General features: G+C 38.2%; 1 long non-coding RNA gene across 2 annotated transcripts in view; it reads left to right on the forward strand.

The window, feature by feature from the left end:
* Nucleotides 1-18,852, forward strand: part of LOC122342667 — a 28,568-nt gene that overhangs the window by 7,916 nt on the left and 1,800 nt on the right. For both annotated transcript variants that reach the window (XR_006250625.1, XR_006250626.1), the window contains 2 exons: nucleotides 385-503; nucleotides 15,101-15,206. This is a non-coding gene — a long non-coding RNA (uncharacterized LOC122342667). The remainder of the gene's footprint in view (nucleotides 1-384; nucleotides 504-15,100; nucleotides 15,207-18,852) is intronic.

The following is an 18,852-nucleotide window of genomic DNA, read 5'->3' on the forward strand; positions in this document are numbered from 1 at the left end:
TTCCCGTTGCTCCTGTTGGCATTGCTTAACACACAGGAGCATGGTACTGTGGCTTTCCTGCCCACATCAACAGTGTCCGTGAGACAATACCGTGCTGTGTTCTTCTCAAAGCAAGATACACATCAAAACACTCTCATCTGACACCTGTGTCTGCCACCGAGCCATGGGAAATGCAGAGGATATCAAAGCGCCGTTGACAAGATGCATTCACAAAGGCTTGCAAAGTGTTTCAGGGACATGGGGAGCAAATGTCTGATGACTGTAATTATCCTCTTGCATGATAGTTTGGTCTTGCCTGGTCTCAGCTGTTGGGTGTTTGGTACAAACCTGCACACACTCACCTCTCTCTCTCTCTCTCTCTCTCTCTTTCTCTATGGATTATAGGCCATGAGGATGGAGGGAACTGAGGAACTGGGACAAAGGAGGGGAGGTTGCAGCCCACCCGAGTGTCTGAAAGATTGAGTGTCCTTGCTCATTTTCCACCTACAAGCATTCTCACAACGGTAAGCTTTGCTGCATTACATACTGTATTTAGTGCATTACAGCAGTGTAACAATTACATCTGTAAAAGTAACAGAAACACTACTGGTAGCTCATTACTGGGACATTGTCTAATACATTTACAGACATTCCTGTTAACTCTAAAACACATCAGATTCCAGTGTGAGATTCAAAATACACATTCTTTTATTCAGCATTTATTAGATTATTTGGCTGCTATTACTTTAAGAGCTTTGAGTATTTTTAACACTTTGTAACTGGTACTAATTTTGACAGCACTAACACACACACACACACACACATACACACACACACACACACACACACACACACACACACACACACACACACACACAAAATGTATATTTATTTTTTTATTATTCTTATTTGAGTTAACAATATTAATGCTGATTTAAATGAATATATTTTACTTATTTCCCATATATTTAAATGCACCTTTTTACAAGCCTTTGGTGTCTCATAATGCCCCACAGATCAATTATTATATTCTTTTGAAAATGCCTGTTTTAAATGGAAGTAGAAACTGAAGTAGAAGCTGATTTTCATGTCCGTCTTTTTAAATGCAAATGAGTTTCTACACTCCGCCCCTTTTCCAGAATAGATCTGTGCCATTGCAGCTTGTCTCGTACCTGCTAAAAACATCTGTTTTGATTCTGATTGTCATAGTTAGCGCACTGAAATCATGCGTTTTAAAGCATATTAGTTTAAACTTCTGATATGTCATGGTTTTCTGAGTGTACACGTCTGAAGGACACAGACAGAAAGTGGCTGTCAAGTTCTTATTCACACACACAAGTTTACATTAAAAAAACGGTGATTATGTCTGTGAAAGTAAACAGCTGGGAAAATAAATAGCAAGTTTATATTAGATCTGTGTGGCAGCAGCAATATAAGTTACAGTAAATAAATCAATAAATCCACAGTCTTCTTGTCTCCTCTGAGGCTCTGTCAGCCTGTTTTGCTCAGACTGTCACCATGGCATTTGAACTGGCACACCGTTGACGCTTACAGTGCCTTGGGTGGAAACTTACAGATTAAGGGACTTCCCGAAAAAAGGTTACTGGGTTAACCTCTTTCACATTTTCTTGGCTGGCAGATGCATCGGGACATGATTTTAGCACTTAAAACCTGGTAAATGTAGATTTTTGTGATATGTCACCTTTAAAAAACATACTTTTTGCATAAAGCACACAGTTTCCAACAGAGTTTGATATTTACTTGTTTCAAAGCTAATTGCATTATGTTCTAACACACGCTATGCACTTTTGTTAAATTGTCCATTCTAAATAGATTCAAATATTTGTTCAAAATAAAATGTAAAAAAAAATATTAGTGTACATTCCTATAGACTCTGTCCACCATCTTGGATAGCTTTTTGTTTTTTCACTGAGCATGTCACAGTGCTGTCCTAAAATGTTCATTAGGTTTTGGAACGAAGGCTCTTTTTCATTCAGTTTTCATGTCTGATAGCTCTATTTGCTGAATGCGTTGAGGCACTGCATGACACAGAAGGCTTTTTTCTTCAGAGCAGAAGATAGAAACAGCAATTAGGCACAGTCTGCCTTGAGTTATGAATGATTTAACATCTCATCTGCTAGGCTGCATGTGGGATTTGTACATTAAGAGTGTGTGGCTGTCCACTCATGCCTGTTCCACGTGCCTTTGAGGCTCCTCCTTCTGTGATGTTTTCCTCTCCTTGTGAAGAAGATGGTAAGGTGAATGCATGTGTGTGAGTGTGTGTGTGTGTGTGTGTGTGTGTGTGTAAGACACTAGGAGGAGGAGCCACTGCAGTTTCCACTGCAGTGCAGCAGTATGATGCACCTTGGCATCTCACACTACTGTTATGACTTTTATTTACCTGTCCTTTATCCTCTTCTCCTTTCTTCAAACAGTTGTTCTGTCTTTTCACACACTAATCCACTGAGGATGAAGGAAGATGCTTAATGCAGTACGGTGTCCTTATAAACCTTAAGAGACTGTGAATATGGCATGCTTTGGAGAAAATTACAAATTATATGTATAATGTTAAACATATTAAAATTTTTAAATGTATGTTATTCTAACATTTCAGTTAAGGCTCAAATTAATTTGGTGCAGGAGTATATATTAAAGCGTTACATCTCAGTCTTATAATACAAGGCCGATGTATGTTATGTCAGAAGATTTGTCTGAAAACAGCTGTTTTTTTCCCATTTGGTGTCATTAGTTGTGCAGAAATGAAAGAGAGAAATAAAAGAAAGTTCGGGGTAAAACAACCTTGTTACATTCAAATGAGCCACTGGACTCAAGTCAGCATTAACGAGGAACAGAGAGAGTGAAAGAGGAGACATGGTGTCATTTTTCTTCTGCTATACCTTTTCCTGTATTACTCCATTTTATCAGTCTCATCTCTGATGCATGCCTGGGTCTAAGGCCATTCACTGCCGGCTGTGCCACTCTGATTACATTAAAGTTTAATAGCAATGTGACAAGAAAGAGAAGTACTGCAGCCGCTATCCCGTTACACATATAACCCCTCCTCCAGCATCCTCTTCTGCTCACCTGCTGCGGCTCTCTTCATCAGCACACATCTGCTCTACATCTTTTGCTTTGTCTTAAATCTCTCCCTCTTCGCATTTTCAGGTCATCTATTCCTTTAATGGAAAAATCTGTCATCGTTTACCCCACCCTCATGTCATTCCAAATCTGTATGGATTTCTATCTTCTGCTGAACACTAAAGAAGCTATTTTGAAGAATGTTGAAAATATATGAGTTTCGGGTTCCCATTGGCTTCTATTCTATTTTTGAACATACAGTGGAAGTCAGTGGGAAACGAAACTGTCTGGTTACCAACATATCTTTGTGTCCACGAAGAAAGAATTTCATACAGGTTTAAAACGTCATGTGGGTAAGTAAGTTTTTCTTTTTGGTGCAGGTGTAAAGTAAACACACCGGCAGACGTAGTGTTACACAGTGGCTGATATCACGTTAAACTTTAACCTTTGGCCTCGCTTTCATTTAACACATCTTCAAATAGAAATACAGCATGTATGAGAAGATAAAGGTCAGATTCAGTTCTGTGAAAATTCTGCCAGTTCTCGCCGTGATGCTGGAATTGAGTCAAGTTTGTTAATTGAAATGTAGGATGTAGTTTATGGTGTAACTGAATTGCTGTCAGGTTGCGGCAGGACTCTGAGAGTCATTGCAGCACATTGTGGCCTCACTGCCGCACTGCAAGGCTCATTAATTCATGAGGAAAAGCCTCAGCAGCAAAATGGAGGCATGTGGATGGAGCAGCACATCCAGAGCGGGAGGGGTGCGTGCTCCACACGGCCTCACCTCAGTCGAGGGGTCACCCAGCGCTTTGAATTATTACCTCACATACACTGAACAGGAACGGCTTGTGCTCTAAGGAGCTTTACTAGCCTTGTAAAACAGATTGTGATAATATTATATACATCATATATGTATGCCTGTGTGTGTGTGTGTGTTTGTATTATACATTTAAGGTAAATCTGGTGTTGAGGGAGGGACAGTCTCATTGTAGAGAGCATCTGATTGGGCAAAAATCTGTGTATTGCACTGTGTATTGAGTACTGTGTATTTTTCCTTTGAAGAAAATACTTAATTTCAACAATTTATTTACTAGTACTAAAATCCAGTTAAGCTGAATCTAATGGGGGTGTTTACATGACACTGTTTTCAGCTAAAAATGAGTTTTGTACGCTAACATCATTACTACATATTTAGTATAGAAGTAGTATATTAATACATTTATTTGAGCACACTTGTCACACACGTGTTTTTGTCATGTGCCATGTGTTCTGTGTGACATACTTAATGTCTTATTGTCTTCAGCTGTGTCTTGTTAATTTAGTCAAATTACTTTGTGTATTTAAGTCCTGTTGTTTCAGTTCTGTTTGTCTGATCTTGTCTATGTTTTATGTGGTTTAGTTTATCTGGCTCTCTGCCTACCTGACCGAGGTGTTATTCCTTTATGTGTGCATGATTAAAATCGTTAACTTTATATTCTCATCGAGTGCTCCTTCTCTCTAAACCACACCGTGACAATACTAAGTATAGTTCAGATCTATTTACATTTTTGCTGGCATGTGCATGCAAAAATTTTAATTAAACTTTATTTGGAGTACTAGCTGTTTATGCACAGTGCACATTTCTTAATTTAAAGCCTAAAATGTGTTTTAATCTCACTATCGATTAGGATGGTATGATCTTTCAATAACATAGGTCTTTGAATGCTTTTGTTTACTTGCATTTGCAATGCATTAGTTCCACTTTAGCACAATTAAGTGTAAAAATATCTGAGTGTATCTTTTATTTGTTTTTGGTAGGAATTAGTTTCTGCCCTGGTCTCAATGCCCAGTGTTTTCTGTACATTAAATGCTTTTGCTTTGCTCTCTCCTTGCTGAGGCACCAAAGTATCTGAAGAAAACGTAGGGTCTTGCCAGGTCCCCATACTTTAGGGCCCTTTGCAAAGTGACTTGCAGCCCATGGCTATGCCTACATTGATTAAGCTGTCAGTCCCCTTTTCAAAAGCTGCCCTGTTACTGGGGCAACAGGCTCAGAGTCTCCGTCACTGCCATTCAGGATTTCATTCAGCCTCTGAAAACGGCTGAAGCAGGTCCCACACTAGCGTCATCCAGACAGGTTGTGCTGCTAGGACTGGTGGCCAGTGTTTCAGATAAAGCTGCTTTGTTTCCTCTGGTGCAAGTCTGTTTAGTTCATTTAGTATCTTTTCTGCTTTTAAAGCAGTAAAAGATATGTGTTTTGCAGTGACTCGAGTATGAAATATGTAACCAAAAAGAAAAAAAATCTGCAATCTTTACTCCGCCTCAGGCCAACCAAGGTGTCAATGAGGTTGTTTCTTAATTGGAACAGATTTTGAAAAATGTAGCGTTACATCACTTGCTCATCAATTGATTCTTTGCAGTGAATGGGTGCCGTCAGAATGAGAGTCCAAACAGCTGATAAAAACATCATAGTACCCCACAAGTAATCCACACAACTCTAGTCCATCAAATGAGGTCTTATGAATCAAAAAGCCGTTTGTTTGTTAACACAGTAGAGCATGTGCAGTTTGCGTCCAGCAGATACTGTCCACAATGGTTGCAGCGACATAGAGGAAAGTGATTAATGACACAGTTTTCATTTTGGGGTGGAGTTACCCTTTAAAACTAACACCAAAGTAACACCAAAGTTTTTCTGTTTTGTGTCATTACATCATCAATTTCAAAAATAGCGATAAATTACCAATATGCTTTCCAAACACTTCTACAGCCTGCCATTGGCCAGTCAAACATATAGCCCCACCACAAACTCACACCAATGCTACTATTAATATGTTGGCCAGGAGATAGTACCATAAAGCAGGATTAGCTGGATAGTCAGGTAAGTTTGAGTTTAGTTTGCACCAATCCTGGGTTTTAGGAAAGTGGATCTCTCGTGAGAAGCGAATCAAACCTGCTATATTTGCATTTGACTGTTGCCACATTCATGTGCATTCTGTGTACAAACACAGGATCAAAGCATGTGTTGACAGAGAAAACTGATGCTCAGTATCACCACCAAAGCTGGATTGAAGTGGTTTGGTTTTGTCCACTCGAGACTACCACCATGTCAAGGGCCCCTGGTTTGGGATTCTCAAACATAGCAATGTTTTAAAAGCATGTTGTTAATACCCTAGTCACTGCTTAATTACTTAAGGTTTACTAATTTGCATATTAATCTGAATAGAAAAGTGGAACACGCTATGACAGAAAGCCAAGGGACATATTAAAGCTATACTTTATTTCTGTGCTCTGCAGCTTGATGCTGTCACAGTTCTCTGGCTGCCCTCCAACTACTTGTCTATAAACCGATCTCACCCAAACAAATTTGTCCCGGGGCGGTTTTACTGTAAAACGTAAGTCACAAGAAAATATTTTGAAATATTCAATTTTAATCTAATAAATTGCAAATATAGCTCACACTCTGTGAGGCCTGCAGTAAAAATAGCCTAACGAAGACAAATCAGTAATTGCACACTTGTGTCATTACTGTAAACACCAGTATGTTCACATCCTCCCATCAAGGCTCCTGCTGTTTTATTTCCAGCCTACTCATTTCCTTTCTAGTCTTTCAAAGTGCTTTGTCAGAGACTTTGATTTTCTGACTGCTGTGTGTGTGCTCTGCACCGAAAGGACATACAGTCCTTTAGAGGATGAGGATAATCAATAGCACTGCAATCATCATGCAACAACAATTCTCTCAGAAAAGGACCAGACAGTTGATATGCTGATATTTAAAAATGCATGTGCTTGACAGAATGCATGCTTTTCTGTCATATATCTTCATATGTGTTATATTTCTTTTATGACAGTTCTCATAAGATTTTAGAATGTTAATGGATTATGGAATTTTAATGTATTTGGTACTAAGACCTACTGCTGCTGCACATATAATAACCCACTGAAGATGTATACAGGTGGCGCTGGGGAAGGTGGGGGATCGGCTGCGTATGCAACATGAACCAAGCTTGTGCCGATAGTTTAACACTGTAAATATCATCAGTTTGCACTAACGATTCATCTGTCTGCATTATCTGAACTTTCATGACAGAACTTGGTGTTCATTAGGGCTTTCAAGCGTGCTTCATACCACTGGAACAGAGAACTGATCTCATGTTGCAGTAACAGGATTAAGGGTCTGGGAATGAGTGTGCTTCATCTGTCGAATACTGATTCTTAGCCTCTCAGCACCTACCCTTTTCACTTCCCTGTCTGTCTGAGACACACTTCCTGTCTAAATGGACATGATGGCAATTGATCAGCATCTTAAAGCTGCACATGGTGTCTTTAACTGTGATTGAAGATTGTGCTGGCAGAAAAAAAATATATTTTCACCTTTTGAAGTGTAAGCTATATCTCAATTTACATGTATAGTTTTTTTTTTCTTCAAAACACCAACTAAAGCCTGGCTCACACTACAGAATTTTTAACCTGACTGTGTGCATGTTTAAGATTTGAGGGAAGATAACCTGCAAAAATTCTTTATATGTATGTGCTGTAACGAGATTTTATCATTTTAAAACTTCTGTAGTGTGAGCCTGGCTTAAGTCTTCTTCTGTCCCTGCAACTTCCCGAACAGGTGAACACATACACGTATGCCTGTATTTAAAACACGGAAATGTATTTCATATTTGTTAATGGTTATCGAACAATAGTGGATTATCGAACAAAGAAAAAAATGTAGTTCAGGGTCTATGCAGCAGGGTTTAAACAAACCAAATGATTGCAAAAGTCCTGCTTGTATTACCAGAGAGAATGCTCAGTATAAACTATGCACTATTTCCTTATATTGTTGACTTTAGGACAGAACATCCCTTTAAACGTATGTCATTAGTATTTAATTGCTTATTAGCTTGCATCAAGCTGTTGGATCCTGGGATTAGAAGGAATGCAATCACACCACTTCTCTTTCCTACACACTCACTCACAACGACGTAAACAACCACTCAGTCACACATCATGGCTAATCCACGGATGGCGTGTGGCAAGTTAGGCACACCTGATCTTAGTCACTTTGATACTTGACATGGTAGTGTTCAGGTGAGAGCAAAGTGGATTGGGATGTCTGCGGTGCAGCCTGGAGACAAAACACTGGACTGTCAGGCCGCTCTGCGCCCGCTCACCTTGCCTTATCTTCTTACATAAAGCCTTGCTCCATCAGTGGACACACTCGCTAAAAACAGCACAACATGCTATATATGAAAACTGTGTGTATTTCAGATGCATAGGACATGGCCACTGTGATTATATTCTTGGCCTACAGTGTTTTTGTTCTAAAACACACAGTGTTTTGTCCCACAGAGTTCGTGTCACATGACAGTGCACAGCTTTTGCTGTAATCCATAAGCTGCTTTTGTGGAGGGTGCAGGGGGAGGTGCAGGGATTCGACTGTTGGCACAAATGTGGCTTGTCGTCGGGCACGCGATGAGAGGTGACTCTGCACTCTGTTGAGGTTAATGTATGAGCTGAATTATGTCATGACTGGAAATATCATCTTTAATTATGCATTGATTTTATTCATGTCTCCCTTTCTCCCTCTCTCTCTTTTGCTTTTGCTGTTTCTGCTTAAAAAAGCAAAGCCACTGATGTGTTAAATGAGAAAAGCATCATACAGATGTTACAAAAAGTCTATGCAGCTGATATGCTAATTGCCATCTCACTTCTATATATAACATACAACATATTTATCATAGGTTAATATATACTTACAGTGCCCTCCAAGTATTGGAACATAAAAGACTGAATAAATCTGTGTGCTGGAGAAATCTGAAGAAAAGATATGGTTCAAAATCATGTGAGCATAACTATTGGAACAAGTCTTTTTAAGTGATTTTTAAGTGTCCTGTTGCATTAATTTGCATTAAAAGCACGGAATGTGTCATATCAGTTGCCTGAAGATGGAGATGAGGGGACCGACTTTGAGAGAAAAACAAACAATTTGGATACTAAAAGAAAAAAGTAAATTAAAAACAAAAGGGCATGGAGAAGAAGAGGAAACCATCAACAACCTGATCGACTGAAAAAAACAACAGTAGTTGATAAATCATAAACGCTGTGAAAATCAACCCTGCACATGTCTGTAGTGAAGTGATGCTCTTGACAATCTACTGTCCGCTGGAGACTTTGACATGAAGCTACAGATGCCGCACAGCAAGATATAAACTAAAATATAGAAATGCAAGATTAAAGTTAGCAAAAAACATTTTTAAAATAAAGTTTTATGGACAGATGAGACAAAGATTAGCAGTCTCATCTCTAAAGCTTGGTGTAGGTTATGTCATGGGCATGCATAGCTGTCTCTGAATCAGGCTCTCTCAGTTTTAATGTATGATGATAGTAGCAGAATGAGTTTGAAAGGTTACAAAACCATCCTGGCTACAATATTCAAGAAAATGCAGAAAGCGCTTGGGCAATGACCCGAAATACCCTGCCAGTTATCAGGGCAAAGAAAAGTAAGACTTGGATTGCCCAAATCTTAAAGATCTAAATCTGATTGAACATTAATTTCACCAGATAAAGAAGAGAGTTGGAATTGGCTGCAATAAAGGCCGGGAAAAAGCATTTCAAAGGTGATGCCTATGAGACTCGATGCTCTGATTGCAACAAAATAATAATAATAAAATAATAATAACAATAATAATAAAATCTCTCCCAATACTTATGCTCACATCAGATAGGGGATGAAACTCTAAAAGTGCTGTTCTTATTAGCTTTAAATAAAATGTGACATTCTCTAGTTTTGTCTCAGTCATCTTTTAAGCATATTTGACTCCACAGCAAACTAAGCGATTTTGTTTTTACTGTTCCTATACTTAAGAAGGACACTGTGTATATATATATATATATATATATATATATATATATATATATATATATATATAATGAGAATATGTGTATATGTGTTAAAATACATATGAAATAGGAGCTATTCCTTAGGAAATTTGATAGAATAGAATGGTGACACCTGCCTTTTCTCTTCTTTAAAGACTAAGATTCAGAAAGCTTCCTGGAAAAGGCTAAGTGACAGGACATATTAAAGAGTCATCAGCGATGCGCGTTAGCAAGGCCTGCCAGAAATAGCTCCCTGGATGCAGTGCTGTGAAGCTCGCCTTAGTTTCCAGCCAGCTGAAACAGCACATTCATCCACAGAGAGACAGGACTCTTCTTTAATGGTGCAGATGGATACTACACACGCTTCTCAAGACTTCAAGGGCTTATATAACACTATAGCTCTCTTCCACGCATCAAATGAATGTTTGTAGTCCTTCACATGTCTTCGAGTGGAGAAAACAGATTGAAAATGGGCTGTATGTGATGGACAGATGGTCTGCGCACGTCTAAAGATCACAGAATACTGCTTTAATACTATGTGATTGTGTGTACAGATGGACTGGCAGTGGGGTGGTTTGTCAATTTGGCATGACATTATTAATAAATCATCACACCAGGAAGCACCAGTGCAGACACTACCACGGTCTGATATTATTGTACCCTATGTTATTTTGAGTATCAGTAACATTTAACACATTTCTTAAACCCAATAGCGATAAAGCAAATTTTATAGACCATGATTTTTCTGTCATAATAATTTTGTTCTATTTTTTATTCAATCACTAACATTTATTGATATAATGGAAGTAGCATTGATAAGAAAATAAACGTAAATGAAATGTTAAACTGCACACTTGGCTTTGAATGCTCCGATGGCTGCACACAATTAGCACTCATCGCATACTTGCCAAACAAAGAGAGCATTTTATTCCCCTCCTAAAGAGCTCTTATCAATTCTCTCCTGCCGCTGTGTATACAGTCTTTATCATGACAATGCTGATAGCTGCTGCTTTCCATCTACACACTAAGCTGAAACCCGTTCTCCTTTTGAGAAATGAATGCATATCTAATATATTTAATAAATGTTTTGTAATACTTTTTTTAATGTTGTTATACTTCACAAACCTTTATGTACGTAGACCGTAGATGAGGTGAGTGCAGAGAGGTTATAGAGGACACTGGGGAGGTATCTGTAGGGGGAAGGATGGAGGCCTGACTGAGGATGTGTGGGCCTGTCCTGCTGGGCTCCCTTTGTCGGCCCCTCTGTCCCCATCTGGACTGTGTTTATCAGTCTCAGGGGTCAGTACGTGGAGTCACAGTTCTCTTTCAATCACCTTTCCATTCTCAGAGATAGAGGTGAGACGCCAGCATTAGGCAATGAGCCCATAATCCATTTACACATAAAAATACTTGCTTCTACACTCTATATATTCATGCTGCATCTATATATTTTATGTATATATGAATTACATTTTGGCAAATCTTCACATTTGCCAGTCAGTCAGTGCACCTGCAAAGTGTATTAGATCAAATGTTTTATCTGCTTTATTTTATACCGCTCACGGTTTTGCATTGTTTTATATGCATTTGTATTATGTTCGGTATCCTATAGCAGAGCTTTACTGGGGTGTTAAACACTTGAGGCAAGACAGTGAGTCAGACACAGTTGCATAATATCAGAGGTCGGATGTTAAGTCAGACCCACATACCCCTTATCAACACTTCAGTCCAATATAAGAGTGATGATATATACGCACTCATGTTAAAAATAAACGCACAAAACCTCAACATCCACCGTGTTCCTTCAGTTCCCTTCCCTTCTACTCTCCTCACCTAAATGTCTCTGACATATCTTAATCCCAGTGCACTGTGGTAAAAAATAAACCACTGATTCAATTAACTCTTTAAAGCAATTCAGGGAAAGTGTGGTGTATGACTTTATCTTTGCCTTAAAACCATGCTCCTCAATCAAGACTCTGTTCTCTGGTCTTGTGAACTTTTTTTAAAAATATCCTGAATTTTAAAATATTAGTTATTTAATTAATGCTGCAAAAATTAATGCTGCAAAACCAGTGCATGCTTAAAAACTGTACAGACCAGACTGTTCCTGATTGTGATGACCAGACTGTCTGCTTCAGTACCCCCCCCCGGCCCCCACCCCCTTGGCTCTCACTCCAGACACAAAGGATTCACTCTCACTTTTTCTAACAGCTTTTTGATACCTCTCCACACACGTGAATAAGCTGATAGATGCGAGCTGGGGGAAAAAGGAAATAAAAGGCAGCTTTTTGTTTTCTGCCCGCATCTTTATTATAGATGCTTAAAACGTCATTGAATAGTTGCTTTAACAACTTCCTATCCCATTTGGTCATTTGGTCAACTAATGCTAAAAAGGACACACTGTATAACTAACTCCCTCATTTGGTCCCTGCTAAATGGGCCGTAACAATGTGAGACTGGTACGCTGTCATCATTACCCGGACTGGTATTGATTAGACCGAGGACGACTCATGAGTGACAGGTTACCCTGTCTGGTTTGTCTGGTTTGTCTGCCTGGCCTAATTAGCACAATTAAATGGAAGAATACATATATTAGGGCCACTGTGTTTTAATGCTGAAAACTATTGTTCAAAAGGGAGAATTTTTGGATGTTTTAAAAATGACTATATGATTGGAAAGTACTATAAAACAGTGTTTTTTTGCAATTTAAAAGAGTTGTTTTGTACACATTTTTTTTAAATAATGAATTTTCAGCAGTTATTACTCTTCATTGTCTCATGATACTTCATATACATGATACATCATTCTAATATGCAGCTGATTTTGATTCTCTAGAAACATTTTTTCTTATTATAAGCAATGTTAAAATCTGTTGTACTGATATACACCCCCCCACAGACATACATTTCTGAATGGCAAGTAGCTTCATTTTTTCACAATATATTTTTTACTCTCATTGGGTGCTTGGGAAGTGCTAATTTTGGAGGCTGAGTCTGACATTAGTTTAGCCCATTACTGCAAACTGAAATGCTGCTAGGGGAGAATTGTCGTCTGGTGGTTTATTCCTGAGTCAGGACTTGCAGTCATTGTGTCCTTCTCTCAAATGATGTAACAGACTGCGGCGATGTGTCTGTTTGTAATTGTGTGTAATTAGGATTATGAGAAACACTTACTCTCAATGAGAGAGTAATTATGGGGAGGATGGCCAATGCTTGTAAACATCCGGTTAATGGTCAGATGTACTAAGAGTCTTTTTTACTTAGTTTGGTGGCATGTTATTCTATTTGGGGAGTTGAGACAAGCTCTTACGCAGATGGATAAGCCTGCATCAATGTCTAATCATGGGGACTAGGTTAGGAAGTGTTTCACTGCAGCGGTAATTCTTCCTCGTCTGGCAGGTGGCACTTTGATTCAGCGTAGAGTTACGTAATAAAACCAGTTCTAGGAATGAAAAGGAATGCCTGAGCTCTGGTCACTTTTAATTTTTTACTGTATGGAAAAGAGCAGCTTGGACATTCTACTAAATAACTTTTTTATATATATATCTTTTTGCAGTTGTTCACTAAAAGCTACTTTGGGGAACCCAAAATAGATCATAAATGGCATCACTGTGAAAACAAAAACTACTACCTTATTTTAAAAAATGGAATAAACAAAGGTTTTCAAATGACATGATGGAATTTAGCTATTTCTTTAACAGGACCTTATCTTTCAGATATAACCTTCACCATGCATAATAATATACATAGCACTCAGACATCACAGATGGTCTCTGTAGTGTTTGTGCTCCGTCCCCAGGTCATTTAGAACAGAAGGTATTATCTAAGGAAGAGGGAACAGAAGAAGGACAAAATTTGTCCGAATAAAAACACAATGAGAAGAAATTACATAACACTGGAGCAGATACTCTCCAAGGTTTTCTCAGGTCAAATGACTATAAAGCATGATGGGTTTGTCAGGCTCCATAGAGAACAATCAATCATGAACAGTCCAATATTGTAAAAACATGAAGGACGCTGGCTGTTTAATTTGAAGCCCTTTTCAGCTCATGCAGCTCATCAGTCATCATGCTGTAGTATATGGCACCCCAGTGATCGTTCTTCAGTAATGAAACGACCTTTGTGACCCTGAAATGGCCTCTGTTCAGTAGAGTCAGTGGAATTATATATGATAATTAAATACCCAAACCATTCTGTTTATTTTTGACATTCATCATGTAGAATGGGGCAAGTTCACATGTCCCGAGGCAGTCTTAGGGGTGTATTCCTCCAGACGGCTACTCGTTTGATATGTGAGTCTAATAAAATTGCAAAATTGGTACATTTCGGAGGATTACATAACACTATTGGGAACAGGCAGGAGGGAGTCAGTCAGTCTAGGACAATGCTGGCGTTGCTAAAAACAGGCACTGATCTGAAATGTACTTTCACCTTCTGCTTTAATTGTCCTCCACATAGTCCAGTTTTCACAAATGAGTGAGCATGTGTCGCTCTCACAAGTGTTAGAGAGCTAATATTATTCATTGTGGAGCATTTTGTTCTTTTAATGAGGCTTATTTTTTACTATAATATCTGAAGAGACTTTTTTCTTCGGTATAATATCATAAAAGTTCACCATTTTTTATGTGATGCAATTTGTAAAACTTTATTATTTTATACTTATACAGGTGTTGTGCTAAATCTTGCAGTATATTGCATAATATATTTATAATATGAAAAAAAAGTTCAGGAGCAAGAGATAGAAATAAAAGATGTATAAAATACAGTAAAATTACATTGACATCCCAAACTCACTGTAGACCCATTTCATAGGGTCCTATAAACATGTAACTTTAATAAATTGTCAGTCTGTATAAGTTTCATGATTTTAATCAAGACACGGTTTTTAATCAAATGTTGTTTAAATATTAAAAAGGTGTCCAGAAAAATTTTAATGAAAAAAATTTTTTTTGGAAAAAATTTATTTGAAAAACAGAAAAAATTATTCAAATAAAATGTCATTTAGGGGGAAAATGCAATTTATTTCATAGGCCCCAATTGACCCAGAAGTAATGATGATCTTGAAGACATGTACAGTCATTATCATTTCATAATGTAAGAAATTCTGAAGCTCACCGTTTTGTTCACACACCAACAAACCCCTCTCTACGTATTCTCACATTTACCTCCCACTGCTGCTGACTATTGTGTGTTTTTTCCAGCTTGGCTTCCTGTCACCATGGAGACGCCTCCTTGCCACAATGCCTCTGTCTCATTATGGATTCTTCCCAAATGTCCTGGAAGTGATGTCTGGTCTTGCCTGACAATGTGAGTGTGTGATAGAGAACAACATAGAGGGATAAACCAAGCTAGAAGGGATTCAATCTATTCTGGACTGCTGTCAAGCAGTGCTGGTACTCAGCATTATCTAAATCAGTTATTTCACCAACGTGCACAAGTTGCTGACGGCGTTGTTTGTTAATTTCTGTTTTGTTTTCAATTAAATTCTTTGCTTTCGCAACAAAGTGTGACCTAGTTCAGTAAAGAGGGTCTTAGAGTGCAAACCCCCCGTTCTACAGAATCTGCATAATGGGTCGACCCAGCCTTCTTTTCTGAATAAAACTACTGTGTATCTGAATCTGTTTCATCTGCCACTGGACAATACTCTCAGTCAGTCGTTCACATGCCTTCTTCACATGCTGGCATGTGAGCTGATCTGGAACCGGTTTATTTGTTTGCTTTCTAATAAGAAACAAGAGCGGCATAACAGGTCAATTTTAATGCAGACTTCTTTTAGTCTGCTTGAATCTTGTCTGGATCGACACAGCGCTTGAACTGCTTGTTTGTCATGTCTCAAAAGCTTCTAACAAGTAACATAATGTATTTAGGATGCCAATACACTCTTAAAAAAAGATAAGGCAACTAAAATGTTTAAGACAAAAAAAATGTTCTTTCTAAGACCGGTCTATTGAAAGGTTCTTTGGGATACCCAGAACGGATCTTCTGTGGCATCACTGTGAAAACACTCATTGGGAAGCTTTGTTTTTAATAGAGTAGCTGGTGTTGTCAAACGCCTTGCTCCCCCTGTGGTGGTGCTCTGCTACTGCACCCTTCTGCATCTCTACTGGTGATGTCATACTCTACTGTCCTTCCCTCTCCTTTTTTGTTTACATTTGCTTTTTCCTATTGCAGTGACATAAATGATTGATGTGTTGAATAAGCAATCACCTTTTTCCCCCTCATGCTTGTCAACGTGTCTTCGGCTCTGCTTCTATAGATCAGAAGTGTTATCAAGATGGCTTTGGGAATAGTCTGCAATATCACATGAGATGTGTATATTTTGACATAAATTATGATTTGAGCCAGATGTGTTGTAATCCAGATGGGATGGGGACCTCATGGAGAAAGAGTCTGCAGCGCAGCTGAGGGCCAATGGCACAGGACTAATCCTGGTTGTCTTAGCAACCGACCAGCTGCTGCCTGTCTCCCGCCATAAAAGATATTCAGACGCTCATTTTTGACGCTTTTGACTGTTGTACTTAATCACTTTTCATCATATACATACATACATACATATATATATATATATATATATATATATATATATATATATATATATATATATATATATATATATATACACTTTATACCCAGCTGTTACTCATTTGCTGGGATGTGATAAGTCATATTTTCCCAAACCCCCCAGAAATGCTCTGTTTCTGCGTCAGAGTAGTATTTATGTAAATATTTTAATGTGACAGAGTAAAATCAACTCCTTTAAATGGTGTGATTTTAAATGTAATTTAATTTAATTCAGATGTAATTTAATTTAATTTAATTAAAATGTAATTTAAACTAATTGAAATAAATAGTATATAGATAGATAGATAGTGAGAATATAATCTAAGTTAGAAAGTAAAAAGGGGTGAGTGAGTGCTTATAAAGATGTCATGGTGTGTAACCTCATGTGTTATGTTTCTTCAGCTGTGCTCCTTGTCTTTCTTTGATGTAATATTCAACATACATTTCCACATAAACATGCTCCACATTTCTCCTCAGGCCTCAACACAAGAATCCATTTTTCTCCTCCTCTTTTCCTGTTCCCCAAGATGGCCGTATATACATGTTCGTATGAGAGAGAGAGAGAGAGAGCGAGCGCTGCAGCCTGCAGTCACAGCATCCGTCTCTCCGGAGCCCTGGCTGAGACGAGTATACGTGGGATGCATACTAACAGACGCCTGCCTGACTAACCAGAGTCCGGGTTAAGACTGCTCGACGTGTGAGGAGCTCTCGAAGCCCCGGCAGTCATTTTGAAGACGGTGGCAGATGTGGGCGGTTTTGCATGTATTCTGAAAGCCCTTCTGTGTGTAGCCCGTTAAGACCGGTGGAGTTACATAACCAGGTTTTCATCAGAGCGGCAGTAAACAGCTGAGTGGAAGGAGGAAAGTGTGTGTGTGTGTGTGTGTGTGTTTGCAGAAGGGGATGGAGGGGGGTTGAGTTTAGGTTGCGGTGCGATGGATGGAGAGGGTGCTTGTCTTGCCGAGGGTGGGGGTGGTCAAACAATCTGGGACAGACAGCCCATGTGATCATCACCATGGTGACAGTACGAGCTCAAAGGCGAGCATAGTTGCTCACAGCATTTAGCTGCATATGAGTGCGTTTGTTTATGTGCATCTAGCATTCGTTATATTTTGATGTTGATAAAGAGACTAGCTCTCTCTCTCTCTCTCTCTGTGTGTGTGTGTGTGTTAAGTAGCTTCACAGGATTATAAGCCTATTCAAAAACCCTTTTCTGTGCAGTTGGACTTTAATCACTGCCAGGCAGTTTTGCTTGTTTGCACTTTCATTTGGAGAGGCATCTTGAAATGTGGATCTGAAGTGGAAGTACGCTGAGAAATCCTGTTTTAAATGGGCTGTGAAAAAACGTGTGAAATAGAGTTGGATGACTCAGGGGTTTTTCACAGATCTGCAATATGGTTTGGGCCGCAGTGTTAGGTCAGTACTCTCGTAAGACCCAGCTTGTCTTATAAATCAATTGATGCGATGTGAAAGGCAGCAGAGAGGAGAAACTAGGAGCTCCGTAAACAAACCGTTTACAAACTATAAAACAATATAATATAATATAATATGTGTGGGGTAAGATTTCTTTTTAAACAATAAATGCTTTTATTCAGCAAGGATGCTTTAAATGGGTCATGAACTGCTTTTGTACTGTTTTATGAGGTCCACTTATAATGCTATCAGGATTTTTAAACCCCTCTCATCAGAACGCTGTTTGAATAGGCGTGGCAGATTGTAGACTCAGAGATAGATGCTGATGTGTTTAAGGTTAAAATGCAAAAAAACTCAAGTATACCTCAAACTATCTGTTATAACAGACGAAACAATAGTGAGCACATAATTGAAATGTGTGGTGCGACATTACTGTCTATATCAATAATAGTCCGCAAAATTGGCTTCAATATGCAGTTTTGTGTACTGATGAGAAATATTTACATTTTGAATGTTTTTATAGCACATGTAATGTTACAAAAGTTTAGTATTTCAATATACATATCAATTTATATATATATATATATATATATATATATATATATATATATATATATATATATATATTTTTTTTTTTTTTTTGAAGTCATTGAAGAATCCTGAAAAATATATATATTACAAAAACATTAAGCAGCGCAGCTTCAGTATTTGATTCTTTATGTCTTCTCATATAGTATAATGATGATAAATCTGACTTACCTTGAATATTGATAATAATAAGAATATTGAAGACAATAATAAAATGCTTTTTGAGCAGCTAATCAGCATATTAGGATGCTTTCTGAAGGATCATGTGACACTAACGTCTGAATGATGAAATTGAAAATTCATCTTTGCCATGACAGAAATAAATTACATTGTAAAATATAGACAGAAAATCTCTGTATATCCAGGTGCGCAGAATTATTAGGCCTGCTTTTTT

The sequence above is a fragment of the Puntigrus tetrazona genome, chromosome 4 (assembly GCF_018831695.1).
Source record: "Puntigrus tetrazona isolate hp1 chromosome 4, ASM1883169v1, whole genome shotgun sequence".
NCBI classification, from domain to species: domain Eukaryota; kingdom Metazoa; phylum Chordata; class Actinopteri; order Cypriniformes; family Cyprinidae; genus Puntigrus; species Puntigrus tetrazona.